Below are 8,552 nucleotides of genomic sequence, written 5' to 3' on the forward strand. Positions count from 1 at the left end.
TCAAAATGTGCCCTTTTAAGCTGAAGTCTGTGCACAGTCAAATACAAATTTAGTTATTACTCCTTTAAATATGTTATGATAGTCATTTTACTTCTATCTATTCTGTGCATTCATGTTTGTCAGTTATGTGTGCATGCAATTTGTAAGTTAGGTGTAATTACCTTTTTAAGGAGAAAAAATATGCTATTTACACTAAGTGCAAACAGCCAGTGTAAATAGTAAGTGTAAGTGTAAATAGTTGTGAGATGTTATTTATACCTAGTGCAAATAGTGTCAGATACTACTTGTACCTCAGTGTATTGTAGTAAACAATGTAATAATAATAATAACTAATGTAGTGTATATGATCATAAATTGATGCTGCCTTATTGGGACATTAATCGTCCTTGTCCCTAAATGCCGTCCCCTACTACACCTACCGCTAATTATGCCTATTAAACACTTTATTCCCGCTATTAAATTCCCGTTAGGCACTTTATTTCCACTTTTTGAATATTTTCATCATTTTTATTTAAAATAGATGCCTCAGCGAGCTGATGTGTGATGGGAAAAGAGAGAATGATTTTGCAAAGTTAGCCACCCACCTTACTCTCGTCACCACCGATTCTGTTATCACATAGGTTTTTTTTGTCATTTTTATCTGGCTTAATCAGACATTGGTGGGCGGAGTTAGTTTAAATAGCCTCTGCCAACAAGGTGGGCTGTTTAAACCCTGAAATTATATTTCAGTGCACTGTATTTTTCGATGTGAAAGTAAGCGGTTCTGAAATCGCGTACTGTCTGAGTAGGTACTACATTTGTATTTGAATTTACTTTGCGACCGTTAAAAGAATTGTGAATAGAATGAATATGGGTAGTATGAATGAAATTCAGATGTTCTACATCCGCCATGTTGTTATTGTCACATGACCTACCAGCGTCAGTTGCGTCACTTCACTTTTATTTATAAATCCTCTCCTGTGGCCTCATGGAATAGTAAAGTGTCCATCGAATGCACACTTCAGAATCTCAGCGGAGATCATCCAGAGACTTTTTGCCTACTTTTTTCAAATACTATGTATTCTGACATTTTGGCGTACTGTTTTTCGCAGTAGGGAAGTATTCGATTTCGGATGCAGCAAATGTGTTCATGATTACAATAATAAATTAAAATAATATAATAATAATACCAGTTTGCAATATAAAGCAGCATAACGGACAATTTTTGTACAGCTAAAATAAATATCTGGTAACACCAGAAGCCATACACGTTAAAAATGACTTCTCCAACAAGAAAAAATGTAGGGCGGGACTTAATTTTGTCTGTTGAGAATTGATTGGATGGTCGTGGTGTGCTATTGCTGCGATGTCATGTGAGTGACAGGTTGCCACAAAAATACCTGAATTGTTATCGTTTTTATTTTAGAAAATAATGATACACACAAATAACTGCAGTTAACAAATTAGCATCATGTAATTACTTCAAATAAAATGTTTATTTAAAAAATGAAAAAAACAAACAAACATGTTTTTAGTTTTAATTTATTTGATCTTAATGTTGTTGTTGTTTTTGTTTTGTTTTTTGTCTTCCGCATTTCCACTTCCTCTTTATCCTCTCTGTCTTCTTGACCATCCATCGTCTCTCAGGAGATTACCTGCCAGACAATTCCAAAAACTGTGTTCGTTGCGACTCTGGTTTCTTCACCAATCAGGAGAACAGAGAAAGCAATTGCCACCGCTGTTTCCAGAACTGCAATGCTGGTATGAAGCTCTTTACACCTAATTTACCCATGATAGTATAAACAAGATGAAGTGAGAATAGAAACAGGAAGTATGGCAAAAAGTGCTTCATTTTGAAAACACGTTTGTCTGTGTGTGTGTGTGTGTGTGTGTGTGTGTGTGTGTGTGTTTTAGATTTCTATATGGAGGTGGAAAAGGAGTGTACGCATAAATCAGATGTAGTCTGTCGCTGTCAGAAGGGATATGAATGTACCACGGAGGACCAATACACAGGCCAATGTCGGGAATGTGTTCCTGTCACCACCCCAAGCTCATCCTTCACCCCTGCTGACACCCCTTCATCCACCAATTCATCTACCACTTCACCCATAAGTGCACAGAGCTTTCTGGGTAAGCATGGCTTTTTTTCTTCTACATCAGGGTTTCCCAAACGGGGATTTGTGAGGGAACTGCAGGGGGTTCGTGAGTTGATGAAAAACTAATAATTAATTATATTGAATGTTTAAAGAAAATAAATAAATGGGGCTGCATGATAATCGTGATATAGCTTAGTATGATAAACAAATTAAAGGCTGCATTTTAATTAAATAATTGTATAGTCTGATGCTCTGCATGTTTCAGAATTTTTCATTATTATAGTTACCAAATATTCATTCTCTAATTTAAAACAGTAATATATTTATGTCTTTATTTTTATAATTAGATTTAAAACATACTACTACTAATACTACTACTAATAATAATTATTATAAGTATGATTATTATTACTACTATACTATTACTGACATTAGAGGACCATGAACATCAAATTATTGTAATATTAAAGAGTAAAATTACATTGTAAAATTAAATGTTCAACTTTGTTAAGTATGTAATGTTGCTGTTTGAGCCTGAAAAAGGTCTGCAAAGTTACACAGTACAAAGTCCACATCAAAGGCAGTATGTTTATGAAGTCGCTGAAACGCCTGGATTGTAGTTTTGAGCTTTTTTCCAGAACGTAAATGTCACAATATTCCTCATTTAAATTATTCCCGCCCAAGGTATATACAAAAAAAGGGGCAAGGCCTGGTTGAATTGCGTTAGTAGTGCCTTGAAACCACAGACTGTAAAAAGATGGATGACGCACCTTTACTCTCTTCCATTGTAGCAAAGACTATAGAATAACACAAGACGTGTCACTCATATTGTTTTGAATGGGAGAATGTGCAACGCGGAATAAGTCCCGCCTTCTAAATAAGAGCCAATCGCCGATTAGTAAAGTCATCGCGTCACTAAAGCGGCCGTTAGAAGCTCCGGTTTCTATAGAAACAGTCAGACTCGCGCTTCCTATAGAGACGCGCAGTTAGGACTGTGCATGCGCATTAGCTTGATCTAGCCTGAAAAAATGCCTTTTTTGTCATGATTCAAGCGTTCAGAAACACAATTTATGAGACAGTTGTTGTCAGATTTCATTGGTGATTTCAAATATTAAATTTAATCGAAAGCTTGGCAAACAGCTTTAGAGAATTTGATGTTTCCCCATTCAAAGAGATAGGAGCTGCACTTGAATGCCCGAGAGGTGTTTCAAAGATGGCCGCCGAGTGAAGTGACTTGTCTTAAAGGGACTTTTATTGTAGTAACTGAAGCCGCCAGTGTCAATATGGCGCTGACATCTCGAGTCTCGAGTCTGCGTATAGTGAACTTGAAACCCGAGTCTGTGCAGTAGTGAGTACGAAGCGGAGCCGCGATATCAAGGTCCCGCCCAAACTCAGAACAACTCGTTATGTCGGTGTGAAATAAACAGTTATGGAAATGTAGAAATTAAAGTTAAAGCTCCAATCACCCCGTGAAGATCCTGAAAAAAGTCCGCTGGCACCTCTGTGACAACTTCACTCAGAGAAGCTGTTAATCTCAGCTGTCAATCATGACGTCACACCCCGTTTTTATAGCATCAAATAACTAACTAAAACCAAACTTATTTAAAGAATGAACATCTGAACTAACACCAGCATGATAAAAACTTTAAAAATTGTCTTTGGAAAAAAATATTTAAAGTGTAATTTGATTTTAGTTTGTCTCACATCCCATTACATTTAATGAAGAGGGCGGGGTTTATGACCTATACTGGTGGCTGGAAGCAGTATAGGTCATAAACCCTGCCATCTCCATGTAATCCAGTGGGACAATTTCTGTCATTTTAGGCAGTTTTTATCACGCTGGTGTTAGTTCAAGTATTTGTTCTTTAAATAAGTTTGGTTTTAGTTAGTTATTTGATGTTATAAAAACAGGGTGTGACGTCATGATTGACAGCTGAGATTAACAGTCACTGAGGCGCCACCGGACTTTTTTCTGGATCTTCGCGAGGTGATTGGAGCTCTTAATTTCCATAACTGTTCATTTCACACAAAAATAATGAGTTGTTCTGAGTATCGCGGCTCCACTTCGTGCTCACTACGGCGCAGACTCGAGACTCAAGATGTCAGCGCCATATTGACACACTAGCGGCTTCAGTTACTACAATAGAAGAGAGTGAAGGTGCGTCGTCCATATTTTTTTACAGTCTATGGTTGAAACTCGTGGTTATGGTGAGGGGTGTGAGATTTCAGAAACACACTCGAATCAGTTGACCAATCAGAACGCACTGGTCCAGCCGGCCAATCAGAGCACACTGCGCTTTTCGGAAGGAATCTATACAGAGCATTACTGACAGACTGGGAAGAGAGAATGGGAAATAATGTGGGGTTTTTTAATATTCAAGCATGAAAACCTATTCTAGTAGACCCCAAAACAAAATCAAAACTTTGAAAAAAGGGCATAATATGGCCTCTTTAATCTCAGGGGGTACTTTAAGTAAATATTTTACATCTAAAACTGACAAAAAAGTTTGCGAACCCCTGTTCTACATCATGATGTGTGTACACTTGTATTCTAAGCAGTAGTTTGAATTCATTCCAAAACAAGAAAGTAAGGAAGAGTAGTATGCTTGAATCTGGATTGGGGACTGGGCCAATGGGGATGTTGCTCAGAGCCTCAGACTGTCAAGGCCTTCCAAAGCCTTAATCTCCACGGCCGATAACTTTAGGGCCTGACAGCAAGGGCCCCCGGGCTCCTCGTCACATACAGTGCATGCTGATCACTAAGACCCTCAGCTATTTATACTCATATTATCTGATATTAGCCTATCAAAACACGCTTTTCCATTTTTGTTTTAGCCAAATAGGGGTCTGCCACTAGGGGGAGCAGGAGGTGGGCTTGAATCCTTATAGAGTGCTGCAGGGATGACCTATTTTTGTAGGCCAACCCAGAAGTTAGCATCACCCTGGTTCCTGCCACATAAAGCTAAGATTTTTGCTTTGGCTTTTAAATTATTGTAGAAAGTTTATGATTCATACACATTTTGTTTATCATGATAATCTTCACAACCTTTAAGAACTCGGAAGTTATACAGTCGCCTGAAGTAAAATATTGAACAAACTACACCACGGTTACATGACTTCATCATCACCACCGCTTAACTTCTGCCAACTCTTTCAATCTAAATTTAAAAAACACCTTCCCTGATAAGGTTCTAATGTGTTGTTTTTGTGGTATAGTGGAGGAATCCACCCACACCTTTTTTTTCTCTCGTTTTTTTTTTTTTTTTTTTTTTTTTTTTGAGAATCTGCATGAATGAGAGAAAATTTGGGTGGTCTGTTTTAAATATAGTTTTCTTTGTAGTATTATTTGGCTTGTAAAGTTTTGAGACACATTTAAATATAAATACTATAAATCTGCCAGTGGGAATTAGAATAGTTTAAAAAGTTTGCAAGAGTGCAAGTATAAACACAACGAGCCTGTAAATGCGGACTAGTGAGTAGATTTTCTGTACGGTGTACTATTTTTATGTAAGGGATAATGTACATCCAGTCGGTTGTTATCTCAGAATAAACCCCGACAGGGTGATCAGGACCCTTGCATCAGCCTGAAGGGGTTTACTCTGCGATAACAACCAGCTGGATGTACATTATCCCGCTTATTACGTGGCTACTTGCCACATAAGTAAATAATTAGACATGAAATATTGATCTGAGTCAAAATATTTTATTAGCTCTTTAAACGCAAAACTTCCGGGGAGAGAGCAGTTGCTTGCGCGGCAAGTTCAAACGAGACTGACACTAGACTGACATTTAAAAGATACGGTACAGTCATACCACATATTACACGACATTTCGCCACTTAGATAATTACGGGGATAAGAGATATTGATCTGAGATGAAACTGATTTAAAATCGTACCTGTTTGTTTTCTTATAATCCATTACAGTGAACAAAGCAATAGTCGCAAAATGGCAGCAGCTGACACCACGTGACATTTTTACAGTTTTTAATCATTTTTTCTTTTTACAATTGAAACTTTTTTGAAAGGTGTGTGACATTTAATGTCTCCGACGACCTCTATAGTGTCATTTAGCCACTTGTTAGCAACCACCTTTTTCAAGACACGTAAAAGTTTTAAAGAATGACAAGTCGGGTATTACCGATGTATGTCAAAGAATAAAACATGACAAAATATCTTGAGCTTGTGTTCACCACAGACCTTATTTCAGGCATTTAATCAAAAACCTATTGGAACCAGAAGTTGAAAAATGCTAACTCTACGGTTTTTTTAAGTGCACTCTATTTGTATTAACAGGACACTCATTTTTGCCTATTTTTTAGATTTTAGAGCACTTCTGCTATCATCTATTTATAGCACCCTTTAAGAGCACTGTTTCTTGGAGAGCTCTTTCCCATAGAAGAATTTTTCATCTCACCTATTCATCTCAACATAAATAGTAATGCTCCCTTGTGCTTATTTCACAGGTGAAAGTAATTTGTTGTGGATTTTGTTTGCGTTCATTTCTGTCATGTTATCTGCCATCATCCTTACACTCTTCTTACGACTGTGCAGAAAGAAAGAGAAGGAATGTTTTAAGCATTGTGAGTAACATCCACACATGAACACAAACACATTTCTTCTCAGAGGTTTTTTGGGTTAATCTCTGTCTTATCTCTCATTGTTTCTCCTCTTCATCAGTTGTCAGGCAGTGCTCTTTGGGTAATATAGAGGTAAGTAATGAGTGAATGCACATTTGTGCAGTATTTTAACATATATGTCATGAATTATCTGACTTACAGTCCTTCAATTTCTTAAGGTGGACAGTGAGACCACACCTCCTTCCAGCCAACCAGATGAGCAGCCCCACCCACAGGAGATGCTGTCACATGGCAGCACACCCACCAATCACAGCACAGACTGCTCTTTTCATAAGCCAGTCAGCTCAGAGCAGGCTGTGCCTCCAGCTGGCAATTTAGGTACTATAAAGGGATGCTTTTTGTGATTTTTGTCTTTCATGAAAAGGGTCAAACACATGATGCTCATTTTTTCCCCAGATCTATTTATTTGTTAAAAAATATGACCTAAAATGACACAACTTTATGGCATGAAGTGAGTGCGGGAACTAAAAAATGTGTGCGATACCATAACAATTACATTCTTGAAAAGAACATTAAAAGAATGCAATTCTTGAAAAGAAAACCTTATTTAGCATAATGTTTTATTATTTAACAAAACTGCTTCACTGCTTATTAATATTTGAAAAATTTTTGAATCGTCTGTGAAATCATGTCGTGTGGTCAAACCAATATGCATAAACATGCAGTAAAAAAAATAAATAAATAAAATAAAACAGGAGATGATATCATAGAGAGGACCCCTGCAGACCTTCATGACTGCATCACGTGGTCAATAAGTTTCTTAAAACATATAATTTGACCTTATTATGACAAAGCAAGGTTAGTTCAGGTTGTAAAATGTCATGTGGTGCGACTCCCCAAAACTCAATGATATAATGATATTTATGAATTATTATATCATTATATATGTGCATAATTTATATATATATATATATATATATATATATATATATATATTAATCTTAATTATGTGAGACAACACTTAAGCAAAACATGGTCTGGTCAAGTGTCTGGATAATTGTTGGTCCCAAATTTTTATCAATTTTACTGGTAGTCCACTGTATGAATAATTTTTGGGTATAATATGTCACAGTTTACTTTATTTTGCCATCCTCACTTACATAAATGAACTATAGTGTCCTGCACCCACTAGTAAAAAATATAAAAAATTATATCTAATATTATATCTAATATCTGAATAATTTTTGGTTTGACTATATATATATATATATATATATATATAAAATATATAATGTAAGGTTTGCCAGGACACATACACAGAGAGGGACAAAATGTCCCCACAAAGATGGCAATATGCAAAATCCTTTTCCTTGTGGGGACATAAGGAAAACAGCTTATAAATCATATAGAATGATATTTTTTGAAAATCTAAAACTGCAGAATACTGTTTAGGCTGTGATAGGTGGGTTTAGGGGTAGGGTTATAGTTAGGGGATAGAATATACAGTATAAATGTACAGTATAAAAATCATGTCTATGGAATGTCCACATAAAACATGAAAAACCAACGTGTGTGTGTGTGTGTGTGGTACACTCTCATGTATTCAATGTATACCACATACTTTTGACTTGATGGTTCCACCACATTACAGTTATCCAATTTTTTTTTTTTTTTTTTGAAAACCTTTAAAGGTTTTTCAAAATAACATAAAACCAATATGATTACAAACATTTCTAAACCAGACATTTATAACAACTTTAAGCTGTTTAAAATTTTCCAAAAATGTTTTCTTTTCTTGGACACTTGTCACTGACCCACAAAAATGTTAATGAAAAAAAACAAAAACAAGCAAACATGCAGAAATAGTATAAAAGTTCACAAATTCTCTCTTTCTCGCAG

At 36.2% G+C, this 8,552-nt stretch overlaps 1 protein-coding gene across 5 annotated transcripts in view; it reads left to right on the top strand.

Annotated features, from left to right (window-relative positions):
* iffo1b (intermediate filament family orphan 1b) overlaps positions 1–8,552 on the top strand; it is a 42,033-nt gene that overhangs the window by 32,274 nt on the left and 1,207 nt on the right. For 4 of the 5 annotated variants that reach the window (XM_051864321.1, XM_051864325.1, XM_051864322.1 and 1 more), the window contains 5 exons: positions 1,627–1,740; positions 1,894–2,109; positions 6,540–6,656; positions 6,754–6,785; positions 6,872–7,031. The gene's annotated coding sequence lies outside the window, so the exon portion shown is untranslated. Of the gene's footprint in view, positions 1–1,626; positions 1,741–1,893; positions 2,110–4,910; positions 6,657–6,753; positions 6,786–6,871; positions 7,032–8,552 lie in introns of all 5 variants that reach the window. The other variant, XM_051864324.1, reaches the window with a different exon arrangement.

This window comes from Ctenopharyngodon idella, chromosome 16 (assembly GCF_019924925.1).
Source record: "Ctenopharyngodon idella isolate HZGC_01 chromosome 16, HZGC01, whole genome shotgun sequence".
Lineage (NCBI taxonomy): Eukaryota > Metazoa > Chordata > Actinopteri > Cypriniformes > Xenocyprididae > Ctenopharyngodon > Ctenopharyngodon idella.